The sequence below is a fragment of the Camelina sativa genome, chromosome 12 (genome assembly GCF_030686135.1).
Source record: "Camelina sativa cultivar CO46 ecotype springtype chromosome 12, ASM3068613v1".
Lineage (NCBI taxonomy): Eukaryota > Viridiplantae > Streptophyta > Magnoliopsida > Brassicales > Brassicaceae > Camelina > Camelina sativa.
The window spans coordinates 29,481,005-29,494,504 of NC_141891.1; the positions used below are offsets into that span (position 1 = coordinate 29,481,005).

At 46.5% G+C, this 13,500-nt stretch overlaps 1 non-coding gene across 1 annotated transcript; it reads right to left on the reverse strand.

Annotated features, from left to right (window-relative positions):
• Positions 1-12,091: 12,091 nt before the first annotated feature.
• On the reverse strand, positions 12,092-12,195 carry LOC147931050 (small nucleolar RNA R71). Its single transcript, XR_015576882.1, has one exon. It is a non-coding gene; the product is annotated as a small nucleolar RNA R71 (small nucleolar RNA).
• Between the last annotated feature and the right edge of the window lie 1,305 nt (positions 12,196-13,500).

Here is a 13,500-nt window from a genome sequence, read left to right on the forward strand (position 1 = left end):
ATTGGAGACCTTGGTCCAAATACTGAACCAGATGACACCACCTCAGGCCGCAAACCCGCCTGTACCCAATGTGGTGCCAGTCGTGGCAGCTCCTTCGTATTTGACTATCATGGATCACATGCTCAAGTTGGGTACGCAGTATTTTAGTGGAGGAGCGAATCCGACCGAGGCTGATGAGTGGAGAAGTCGCCTCGAGAGGAACTTCGACTCAGTGCGTTGTCCGATGGAGTATCGGAAGGACATCGCTACCCACTACCTGTCCGGAGAAGCCCATGCGTGGTGGATAGGTATGGCAAACCGTATGGTCAACCCGAACTGTTCATGGGAAACTTTTCGCGGGTTGTTTCTTGCGAAATATTTTCCGCAAGAAGCTATCGACCGTCTTGAGTTGGAATTTCTAGACTTGAAGCAAGGGGACCGGTCCATGCGAGAGTATGAGACCGAGTTCAACCGACTCAAGAGGTATGGTGGAAATGAGATGGTAGAGGAGCAAGTTCAGATTCGTCGGTTCTTGCGGGGCATGAGAGTGGATGTCCGGAACCGGTATATGATTCGGAACTTCGGGAGTCTTGCTGAGTTGGTGGAGAAGGCGGCTATGTTGGAGGACGGACTGGCTGAGGAAGCTCGGCAGAATCCTGGAGGAATCACGGTGCAGCAGGCGCCGATGGTGAAAACCGAACCGAGAACCGGGAGTAAGCAGACTGGGAGTCAGAAACCTACGGGTAAGGGCAGTGTGCGCTTGTGTCCAACTTGCCGTAAGAGACACTCGGGTCAGTGCCGGCAGTTGATGGGCACATGTTTCAATTGCGGTGAAAAGGGCCACATGGCAAGCAGCTGTCCGAAGAGGGAGAGCGACACACGAGTGTGCTACCAATGTGGACAGCCGGGTCACATTCGGCCAGATTGCCCACAGTTGGGAACGCAAGGGTAGAAACGGCCAGCGAGGTGCTGCCGTTGCCACCACCGCTGAAACGGCCGGCGATTATGCCTAGAGTGTATTCGATCGCGGACGGGCAGGTGGAAGCGAGCACTTCACAGCAGATCACTGGTAAGTTGGATACTCACCTTAGTGAATTTCTTGCGTGAATATTGTGTGTGTGCGTGTGTTTGTTTGTGTGTGGATAGGTTCTTAGCAAGTAGAATTGTGTAGGGACCTTACTCATGGGCGGTGTGGAAACCCATGTAATGTTTGACACTGGGGCTACGCATTGTTTTGTGAGTCCGGATATGATTGGTAAAGGAGGTTTCCAGAAGGAACCCGGAGATCATTTTGGATTAGTGCAAGCAGCGGGCGGTCAAGTGATGTTTACGTACGGGGTGGTACGTGGCATCTCGGTCATGGTAAGCGGTATGGATATGCCGGCAGACTTAGTCATATGCCGAGTAAAGGCACATGATGTGATATTGGGTATGGATTGGCTAAGCAAACACCGAGCTCACTTGAACTGCTACCGCGGGCGTGTACTGTTTGAAACTGCGAAAGGTATGTTAGAATATCAGGGCATCAGGCCATTGTCGGGAAACCTTTTGGTCTCGGCGACGCAGGCCGAGCAGTTAATCAGTAATGGGTGCGAAGCTTACCTGGGTTCGATTATGATAGAAGAGGTAGGCACGGGCACAGGACTATCAGAGATACCAGTGGTACGAGAGTACGAGAGTGTGTTCGGACCTCTGTCCGGGTTACCACCATCACGGTCAGATCCGTTCACTATCGAGTTGGAACCAGGTACGGCTCCAATATCGAAGGCTCCGTATCGCATGGCACCAGCAGAGATGGCCGAGTTAAAGAAACAGTTGGGAGAACTAATGGAAAAGGGATGTGTTAGACCAAGTAGTTCACCATGGGGTGCACCGGTACTCTTTGTAAAGAAGAAGGACGGTACCTTTCGGCTTTGCATCGACTACCGAGGATTGAACAAGGTCACGGTGAAGAATCGGTATCCTTTACCAAGGATCGACGAGTTGTTAGATCAACTTCGAGGAGCCACCTATTTCTCGAAGATTGATTTGGCTTCGGGATATCACCAAATCCCTATAGAGGAGACCAACATTCGGAAGACAGTCTTTAGGACAAGGTATGGCCATTACGAATTTGTGGTCATGCCGTTCGGGTTAACCAACGCCCCAGCAGCTTTCATGAAACTCATGAATAATGTTTTCCGAGAGCATCTAGATGAGTTTGTGATCGTGTTCATAGACGACATTTTGGTTTACTCGAAGAGTAAGGAGGAGCATGCCGCACATTTGAGGATAGTGCTAGAAAAGTTGAAGGAGCAGAAGCTTTTCGCCAAGCTAAGTAAGTGTAGCTTTTGGAAGCGCGAGATTGGGTTCTTAGGGCACGTAGTATCGGACAAAGGAGTATCCATGGATCAGGAGAAGATTCGATCCATAGCAGAGTGGCCTAGACCGCGGAATGCCTCCGAGATTAGAAGCTTCCTAGGATTAGCCGGATACTATCGACGGTTTGTGAAAGGATTTGCAAGCATGGCGCAGCCGCTGACCAAGCTAACGGGAAAGGACGCACCGTATGTGTGGTCGGCTGAGTGTGAGAAGAGTTTCTCGAGACTTAAGGATATGCTGACTAGTGCTCCGGTGTTGGCACTACCGGATCCGGACGAGTCGTACGTAGTGTACACGGACGCGTCGGGTCGAGGTTTGGGATGTGTACTTATGCAGAATGGGAAGGTGATAGCTTATGCGTCTAGCCAATTGAGGAAGCACGAAGCAAATTACCCAACTCATGATCTGGAAATGGCAGCCATAGTATTTGCACTAAAGATTTGGAGGTCCTACTTGTATGGTGGTAAGGTGCAAATATACACGGACCACAAGAGCTTACAGTACATTTTTACTCAGTCAGAATTGAACCTACGACAACGGAGATGGATGGAGTTAGTCGCGGACTACGACCTGGAGATCAGTTACCATCCGGGTAAAGCCAATTTAGTAGCAGACGCCTTGAGTAGAAGAGGATCGGCTATCAGTGCTGAGAAAGAAGTTGAGGACTTAGTTGGTATGATCAGAACCTTGCGGCTGAATGCATTGACAGAGCAATTGGAACCGTTGGGCCTCGGGGCCGCGAATCAGGCAGATTTGCTAACACGGGTAAGGTTAGCACAGGAGAAAGACGCAGAATTGATTCGTTTGTCCAAGGTGGACGGAACCGAGTATGAGACAGCGAATAACAGTACCATTTTGGTTAAGGGACGAGTGTGTGTTCCTTCGGATAAAAACCTTCGGGCTGAAATCCTTAGGGCGGCGCATCAGTCTCAGTTGGCAATCCATCCTAGATCCACCAAAATGTACCAAGATTTGAAGAGGTACTACCATTCGTCGGGCATGAAGAGAGAAGTAGCAGAATGGGTCGCAGCGTGTCCGACATATCAAAGAGTTAAGGCGGAAAATCAGGTCCCGGGCGGCTTGTTGCAAAACTTACCGATACCCGAGTGGAAATGGGACATGATAACCATGGACTTCGTCACAAGTTTACCGCCGTGTGACAAGAAGGATGCTATATGGGTCGTTGTGGATCGACTGACCAAGTCGGCGCATTTCTTGGCCATAAACAAAAAGGACGGGGCCGAGAAATTGGCCGAGGTATACGTACAAGAGATAGTACGGTTGCATGGTGTTCTAGCGAGCATAGTATCAGACAGAGACTCGAAGTTTACTTCAGGAATATGGAAGGCCTTGCAAAAGCGTTTTGGGACGCGAATGGATATGAGTACGGCCAACCATCCGCAAACGGACGGGCAGTCCAAGCGTACCATACGGACGCTCGAGGATCTTTTGCGAGCAAGTGTTTTGGATTGGGGAGATAATTGGGTAAGACATCTGTCGTTAGCAGAATTTGCCTACAACAACAGCTTCCACGCTAGTATAGGCATGTCACCGTACAAAGCCTTATACGGTCGACCTTGCAGAACACCCTTGTGCTGGACACAAGTAGGGGAGCGTAGTGTTTACGGTCGGGATTTCGTGGACGAAACGACCGAGAAGATCAAAATCTTGAAGCTGAAGATGAAGGAAGCTCAAGATAGACAGAAAAGTTATGCGGACAAGCGCCGAAGGGAGTTGGAGTTTCAGGTTGGAGATATGGTTTATCTCAAAACCGTGACTTATAAGGGTAAGGATCGGGTAGCACTGAACACTAAGTTGACGCCTAGATACATGGGACCGTACCGAATCCTGGAAAGGATTGGTCCGATGGCCTATAAGTTGGAGTTACCTCCGGCTATGTCAGCTTTTCTTCCGGTGTTTCATGTGTCGATGCTAAGGAAATCCATCACGGGACGGGAGAATGTGATCTCCGAACCCCCTCCTGACCTGCAAGTGAATATGACCATCATCGGTCGGCCAGTTCGGATAACTGGTACGAAGATGAGATGTCCGCATAAAAAGAAAAAGACGAAGTTAATTCTGGTCGTATGGGATTGTGAAGGGATAGAGGAGACGACTTGGGAACCAGAAGAAGTTATGAAAGTAAACTTCAAGAAGTGGTTCGACAAGAGAGAGATTCCTCGTAAGGAGAGTAAAGATTCGAGGACGAATCAGTCCTAAGTAGGGGAGAAATGTAACGACCCGGAACCTCGGTAGGGGAGAGTCGAGAAATCCGAGTCGAGATAGTCGAGGAATCTGAGTCGAGATAGTCGAGAAATCCGAGTCGAGATAGTCGAGAAATCCGAGTCGAGATAGTCGAGAAATCCGAGTCGAGATTCTATCGAGGATTCTATCGAGGATTCTATCGAGGATTCTATCGAGGATTCTATCGAGGATTCTATCGAGGATTGTATCAAGGATTCTATCGAGGATTCTATCGAGGATTCTATCGAGGATTCTATCGAGGATTCTATCGAGGATTCTATCGAGGATTCTATCGAGGATTCTATCGAGGACTCTATCGAGGAATGTATCGAGGATTGTATCGAGAGTTGCCGGTACTCATCGACGGGAGGATCCGACAGTTAAGGGGTTGAGCGATGGAAATGGAGAGTTCGAAACTACTAAAGTAGTGAACAGACGTTCGAACTGGGGAAATGGAATCCCAAGTTTACAGTGATCAGATCATTCAGGCTTGCAAATTTCTGGATGAAAATTGGTTTGGTCGAACAGGTTTGTAAATTGCCGAGAAAAGGGATGGGAGGTTTCGGTACTTAGTCTGAGAGACAGCCCGAGTAAAATGGGAATGGAGGTCCTTATGATAGTGATAGTGATAGTGATAGTGATAGTATAGTGATAGTGAAGTGATAGTGAAGTGATAGTGTCAGTGAAGTGCACTATCCGGAAATGGTTGCATCAGCGATTGATGGACCGGGCCGATGGACGAGGTGGCATGGATTGGCCGGTGGGCCGATAATGGACTAGAAAGGACTCAAAATCTCGCGGAGATTTAAGCCGACTCACGGGAAAAGAAACCCGAGAGAAATGGAAACTCGCGGTAATGGAAAGGTGATCGGATAAGGACAGATGCGAGAATTATGGGATGTTATGGGCGGTGAGACTTATCGTTCCAAGGAAACTTAGGGCGATTCGTGGATCCTATATAAGGGATAAAACCCTTAGGAATTTCTCTAGTTCCGCATAAGAATCCGAGAGCCGCCACAAGAGAGAAAGAGGAGAGTTTCCGTCGAGCTTAAACCGAGAGAGATCCTAAGTCTAGAGTCGAGAAGAACGGTAAGTGTTCTTCCACCTTGATCCGTCGATGGTTATGGTCGATGGTTATGCTTATGGGATATATCTCGGATACTAATGGTATCGATCTGTCCGTGTAGAAGCGGGGATCAGATCTGAGCATAGAAACCGAGAGATCAACACCTTAGGTCGATACCTTGCATGACTTGATTGGAATATTCCCTGTGTTAGATTGAGATCGTTGAACTGAGCCTAGTGAGACGGGATGACCGCTCCACTAAGTAAACTTTGTTTGCTTACGCCTCCTTTTATGGACACAGGAAAAGATAGGTCCGATGATCGGGATTATAGTGGCTGACTAGCTCGTGTGACGGAGGCAAGGGAGGAAGGAGGATGGTGGCTTTGGGTAGAAATATTCATGGCGTTATTTTTATTTAGTTTCGTTATTTCCATGCATGGGACAAGTTGTTATTTCGTTGAATTGAACCTCATAATATTTTTAATAAATTCGCAAGTTTAAGTTAAGTTCACCTGTTATTCATAATTGTTGTTATACTTGTTTAATATGTGCATAGAATTCGCCGGCCTTAGAAAAATTTTTATCGGTCTGTTTAAGTCCGAGTATGGTTTCTAGGGTCGGGGTCTTACAGATCGCCTCGAGGCAGAGCAACGCTGCAACCGAGAACGGCCTATTACCATTTGGGAGTTCTTAAAGTGGAGATGCGCCGATGCTTTGTGCCGCCGCATTATCATCAGGAACAACAAAAGAAGTTCCGGCGACTCTCTCAAGGCTCACAATCCGTTGAAGAGTACTATGAGGAGTTTGAACATTTACGCAACCGCTTGCAGATCGATGACTCCGAGGAATCCCTCATGGCTTGCAAGAGCATATTGCACACAAAGTCGAGCGCCAGCCGTATCAAGTGTTCGAAGAGTTGTTGCACCTTGCGATACAAATAGAGGGCCAAATCAAGAAGAAGAGTACCTCCGCGTCACGTGTTCGCCCTCAAGGAGCTTCAACCTGGACTCCTAATGCGTCTCCCTCGAACCGATTGCCGGAGAAGCCGAAGGCAGTCAGCGCTGACTCATGATTCAAGGCAAGGGAGCCAAACTCCATTGAGCGACAAGACGGCTAACGGAGATGGCGTACATCACACCATGCGACAATGATCACGGCAAGGCACGACTGGCAAGTTTACTCTCTAAGGCGAGCGATTGGATCGAGTCACACTTTAAGCCGGTGTGTTTCCAACCGACGTCAGGCGAACATCATAGCCCACGCCCAGGCATCAAGGAGATCAGCAATCACGCCTCCCAATTCGCACCTCGAGGTAAGCATGGAACACTTACTCGCTTATACGCTACTGATCTTGTCGTGTTCAATGTAGGTGAAGACAACTACGTTTTGAGGACAAAACCTTTTCAAGGGGGAGGGAATGATGTGATCATGGGAATGGAGCCTAGCCGAGACCGCCGAGGCGCACAAGACAACTCCGAGGCGCCAAGGCAGGATGCACCTGCCAAGGACAGAACACCTTCTCGGAACGCGGCAAAAACTTCAAGGGAGCTCACCGGAGTCACGACGAGGCCACGGAGCCCCGACAAAGGCGCCCAAGACACATTGGAGAAGGACCACCAACCGGTCAAGGAAATCAACCAAGATGTCACAGCTGCGGAACAGCTTGTTACACGTTCATTCGAACCTCGAACAACGCCCCAAGAAGAACTCGAAGACTCGGACCGCACAGTCTTCACTCTTACCCAAGAGTGAAGACACCAAAGTCGCCACAGCGAGGAAGTGTACTCTTTTTCCTACCCCGGGTTTTTCCTAAAGGGTTTACCGGAGAGGTTTTAACGAGGCATGGAGCTTGGCGCAACACGCCTAAAAGCTAAGTTGCTTCACGCGCAAGGCCAAGACGGTTATCTTTCTATCCCTTTTACTTTTTGGTTTAATTTTGAACAATGGGAATGTTCCCCTCTTTATCCTTATGCTTGTGAACGTTGGAGAGTGTTTGTGGCTAAGCGTGTTAGTCAAAAGGTGGCGATGTGTTATCTTTGTAAAAATAACACGTCAAAGGACGATGTGCGGATCAAGATGAATCTGTGTGTCCTTAAGCTCCTATCTAGACCTAGCTATTTAAACTCTCCTTAAGCACTTGTTCCTCCTTTAGACTTGAATGAAAATTAAACCTTTTCTCAAGAAAGATTCTTGACTTGTCTCCATCCTCTCATTAGTCCAATCCGGGATTGTCTAAGTGAGAGAACCATAACAAGATTCAAACCGGGTTTGATCTTGTTAGCGACCGTATCAAGAGAAGAACCAACTCTCTTGTGTCGTCATTCGATCCATTCATCTCCACCTCGCGTTACTTCCATCTAATCCCCTTCGTAACCTCTTTTTCTCTTTCGCATGAACTCGAGTCCTCCATCGAACAGTCTCGACTCGCTTTCCCCATCGATTCCACCGCGACCGTTCGTTCGTTTGTTCCGCATCCGTATCGTCTGATCGATCCGTTCGTGGCTTCTCGACGTATCTCCCAAACGGCTAGTTTAAATTTCTTCAAATTCCGTTTCCCTAATTTGATTCTCACCTAGATCCAAACCCCAAAACCTTTGCCGAGGAAAGTTCTACCGTTCGAAAGTTGGCCGAGAGCTCAAGTCGCGACCGTACCGCGTCCGTACCGCTATCGCGTCCTCGAGTCGCATCATGGACGGATGGGAGAACGGAAGCGGGACGAGATTTGCCGATGAATAACTCGACTCGACAATCTCCGGAAGGATGGTCGTATGGGAGAACGTCTCGGTAAGAAACTCAACCTGATTGGTTCTCAAGGGAATGGTTGGATGGGACGCTGCGTACGGATGGACGGCGGACGCTGCAGATAAAAGGGTGAATCGTTGCGACGACACACGAGAGATGGCTCAGCTCGTTATACGGTCGAACTTGGGGAACCCGATTCGTGAATCTCCTGGGGTTTCTCAAGAGCCAAGTCCTCGATTTGGGCTAAGGAGAGGGATGAGACAAGAAACAAAGATTCTCTCTTTCGAAATTAATTCTATATTCAAATCTTACTTTTACAATGAGGGTTTAGGCCTTTATATAGGCAAGCTTACATAAGGGGGACACTAAAACCCTAGACACGCGGCCAAAGCTAAGGAACACACATGTCCCTAAAAGCAAAAGCAAAAGTAATTCAAAGGCAAAGACCATCCAACGGTCATAGAAGGTTCAAGATAAGATAAAGGAAAGGAAGGAAGGAGATAGAAATGCCACGTCATTGGCTGGACGAGGTTAATAGGATCTTCACTTCCTTGGCCCATTGTCTTGTCAATGAAAGTTTCCAAGTCATGAGCCAAGCGGGAACGAAGTGGAGATGCACTAGAGCTTGCTGCCTCGTTAAAACCCCTTCGGTAAACCCATTGGGTCAAACCCGAAGTAGGAAAAAGAGTACAGCTCCTTCTAATGACTTAGGAGTGTCTTCACACTAGCGTGATAGTGAAGACACGCGAATCAAGCTTCCCAAAGCTGGTCGCACCCAAGGATCTTCATTGGTGATGCTAGCCATGATTTCTTGGTGTAATGGTTGGAGCTTGGCCTGGAACTGCCCATTAGAATGCCTTGTCTTGCCCCTCCTTGATGATCCTTGGGACTAAATGATGCTATATTGCTGTCCTGGGTCAGATAGTTGCCACCTACGTTAGCTGCTGGACGCTAGTACCGATTGTCTGAGCATCCAAGAGGTGTCCAGGTGCAGCTCGAGCGTTCCTGGACACGTGTCCAATCCCGTGCTCACATCATGTAGAGTGCCTAATTTAACCAAAAAAGAAAGTGAAGTATTAAAGAAAGAACGTAACTAACAAAGCATAGAACTACCAAGAACTAAGCAAAAAAGAAAATCATGTATATAACGAGCCATAAACACGCAATATATGCCTTCCAATGTAGAGATTCTTCATAATGAAAGCATTGAGCAATTCAGCCTGAGAAAGAAAATGAGTAAGAACTTTTCTGGTTAACTCCAAATTCTATTGCTGAAGTTTGAGAAGAAGTGCGAAAAAAGCATACTGCAACACCAAGTGATGTGCTTAAGATGAAGAGATAAAAGAAGTTTCCAGCAAACTCCAAAGCTATGGTTGAATTGATGTTTGTGAGATCAAATCTCTGTATTGCGTTGAAGAGCACAACATATGTTGCATCGTTCACTACACCTTCTCCAAAGACCAAACTAGACAAGAGAGGTGTGTCGTCTTGATTAAGCACCTAGATTTAACAAAAGAGTGTTGATAACTCTCTAATTTAAATGTTTTAAACAGCATTTTTGTCCATATTTTGCATTGTTTATACTCTTACCTTAGCATTTTTAGGTCATTAACTGTAGGAATTCACATTTAGGCCATTTAAGGTGTTGCATTCTTGCATTTGCATACTTTAGATGAAAACAAGTGCTTTAGAGCCTAAATGGGGGGAAAACAAGGTCAAATCCGAGCATGTACCCGAAAGAGCTATTGAGCAGGAAGAACAGTCCGAACCCCAACCCGATCGAGGAGGATCCAAGACAAGGAAGAACAACCCAAAGACCTACCCAAGGAGTAACCCGACCTCATCCTCGTGCATCCCATCGAGCAGACCCTCATGCAGGACTAGGAAGCTAGGTCAAAGGGGTTTCCATATATAAACCCCCCCTCTTCTTCCTCTTGCCCGAGCATGCCGAAGACCCTCAAACCATAGAGCGAGAGCTTCTGAGAGAGATCTTGAGCGACTCAAACATTTTTCTATCTTTGTTAGGATTTCTTTTACTTCTTTTTGTTATCCTTTTAGATTTCTACTCAGTACTATTCTCTTCTACTTTATATTTTAATACAATGCAATTTTCATTTATCTATGCTTTTATGTTTTCTGCAATGAAATACGGGTAGTGAAACAAAGTTTCTAGAGATGGGATATATGATTTTGTGTTCTTGATCGATAGGATGTGTTAGCTTGATTGTTTATGTTTTATAATTTCCCTTCTAGATTGGTGTTCTTAATGCTATCAACAAACCGAGAGGCTGAGATTAGATCTAGGGTGTTTTACCATCAAGAGGTTCGAGAGGTGTAGATGAAATGCTTGAATCAATCAATGCCAGAGATTTACTCACATAGCCTAAGAGATTAGATTAGTAAGGGGTTTATTGGCAATAATGAATCGGTTCGTATTGCCTGCTTGGTCATGTTTCTCCAACGAGAGTTTTGTAGAGAAGTGATCAAGGTTGATTGTTTCTATCACGAGAGTGTTTTAACAAGATTTTAGAGATTCATTGTCTAGGGAATATTTGCTTGAGGCATGTAGGACATCCATATTGGTCAGGAACACTTAGGAGTCGATTACCCCATCCTTAGGAGCTTTCGTATTTTGATTGTTTACATTTTTTATTAATAACTCGATCCCTTACCCGAACTGGTACTCGATCACCAGCTTCGTGTAACCCTTCGAGCTGTTCATACTCATCTTGCTTGCTCGATCACCCCACCAGATCCTGTACTTGAATGCTAGCATCGAGTGCTTAGGTCGTGTGGTTTGTTGTTTATTTGTTTTCTTTTGTTTCTTTTAGGATTATTAGATCAAAACCATTTCTTGCCTGGCTTGACTTGCTTTCTTATGATCATATCTTATCTGCTAGCATAACAACCATTTGGATTGATAACCCTTTGTACTACAACTGCATATGGAATTGATACCCTGGGTGAAAATCCTGCTATCAATTTGGCGTCGTTGTCATTTGGTTGAATTTAATTTGCTACGTTTAGGATTTCAGCACTTGCTAGATCAAGTTCTCTTATCTACACTGGTTTGGAATCTGACTTGTTTGCTTTCGTGCTTTTTTGTTTAGCATTTCAGGTACAACCCGAGCACCCTTCCGACCTGTCACTCGATCACCTGGATCGGGTTGACCTTCGTGTACTCAATCGATCACCTACTTGTGCATGCAAACGCGATCCAAGGGTAGCCAAAACTTGAATCCTTTCATCGACAACATCGACAGACCAAGGTTACTCCGTCCATAACAAGTTCAACAACCGCAACCAGCAACAATTGAGGAGACAATGAACAATCAGAACGGTCCACCAGCTCCTCAAGAAAGGACCAACATAGGAGCAGGGGATGCTCCATCTACTCATACTCAAAGGAATGGAATTGTGCCACCTGCTGTCTAGAACAACAATTTTGAGATCAAGAGTAGTCTCATCCAGATGATACAAAGCAACAAGTTTCATGGATTGCCAATGGAGGACCCATTGGACCACCTGGATGAGTTTGATAGGCTCTGTAGCCTAACCAAGATTAATGGAGTTAGTGAGGATGAATTCAAACTCCGGCTTTTCCCATTTTCCTTGGGAGACAAAGCGCACCTCTGGGAGAAATCACTCCCCAAGGAGTCCATCACCACCTGGGAAGCATGCAAGAAGGCGTTTCTAGCCAAATTCTTCTCCAACTCCAGCTTTGTTCAGAAAAACAATGAGGCGTTCAGTGAAGCTTGGGAACATTTCAAGGGATACACTACCAGATGTCCTCATCATGGTTTCAGCAATGCTTCATTTCTAAGTACACTATATCGAGGTGTAGTCCCTAAAATACGGATGTTCCTGGGCACCGCAAGCAATGGAAACTTCCTCAACAAGGATGTCGATGAAGGTTGGGATCTAGTGGAGAACTTGGCTCAGTCTGATGGGCATTACAATGAGGAGTACGATCGTACTGTGCGATCTACCGGAGAGGATGATGCCAAGTACAAGAGGGACATGAAAGCCCTCAATGACAAGCTCGATAGGCTACTCAACCAGCTGCAGCATGTCCATGCAATCTCCAAAAAAGAACAGTTTTGGCAACAAGATGGGGAGAATGCTCAGCTAGAGGATGTGAACTACATCAACAACCAAGGAGGTTACAACAAAGGCTACAACAACTACAAGCCAAATCCGAATCTGTCATACCGTTACCTGAATGTTGTCAATCCTCTAGACCAACTCTACCCATCAGTAGTTCAAGGGAACCAGGTCCAGCAAAAGCCTTTTGTCCAATACAATCAAGGCTATGCCCCTAAGCAGCAATATTCTGGCAATTACCACCAACAAATAGCACCACCTGGATTCCAACAACAGCAAGGCCCACAGAACCAATCCCAAGAAGCTGAACTATGCGGCCTAATTCAACAGATGATCCAAAACCAAGCATCCGCTGCTATGGACAACGCAAAATGGTTTGCGGAGATGAGGAACAAGATCGATTCTGGATACACTGACTTGAATGCCAAGTATAATTCCTCAACACTAAGCTGAGGTACTTAGAGGGCCACCACAACAACCAACCACCTCCAAATATCAACCAGCTTCCAGGAAAAGCTCTTCAGAACCCAAAGGATTATGCCACTGCCCAAGCCATCTTCCTTGATGATGATTATGAGGATTACCTCACTGAAGACAACGATGTTCAAGATGGAGAGGATATATATCACTATGGGATAAATGAGGCCAAGTACTACATATCTGAGTACGAACCCGAGCCTTTACCCTAAGAGACTGATCGAGTTGATGTGGTTTGAGAATCACAAACCGACGAACCACCCGAGGCTGAACCTGAGGAGACACCCGATGATGGTGATCAGATGATATATCGGATAGATGTTCAGATGATAGATCAACCTCAACTTCCTCAAGCTGAAGAAGGGGAATTAGAGAAAAGGTTCAACGCCGCTCTTGACATCCAGTTAGAGGCGCTTACAGAGCGTATGGCCAAGCGAAAAGCTCGACCTCCTAAACCCTTTCCACCACATGAACTTTAAGAGGAAATCGCAAAGGAAGCAGCTCGGTTGGAGATTGAGGTTAAGGAA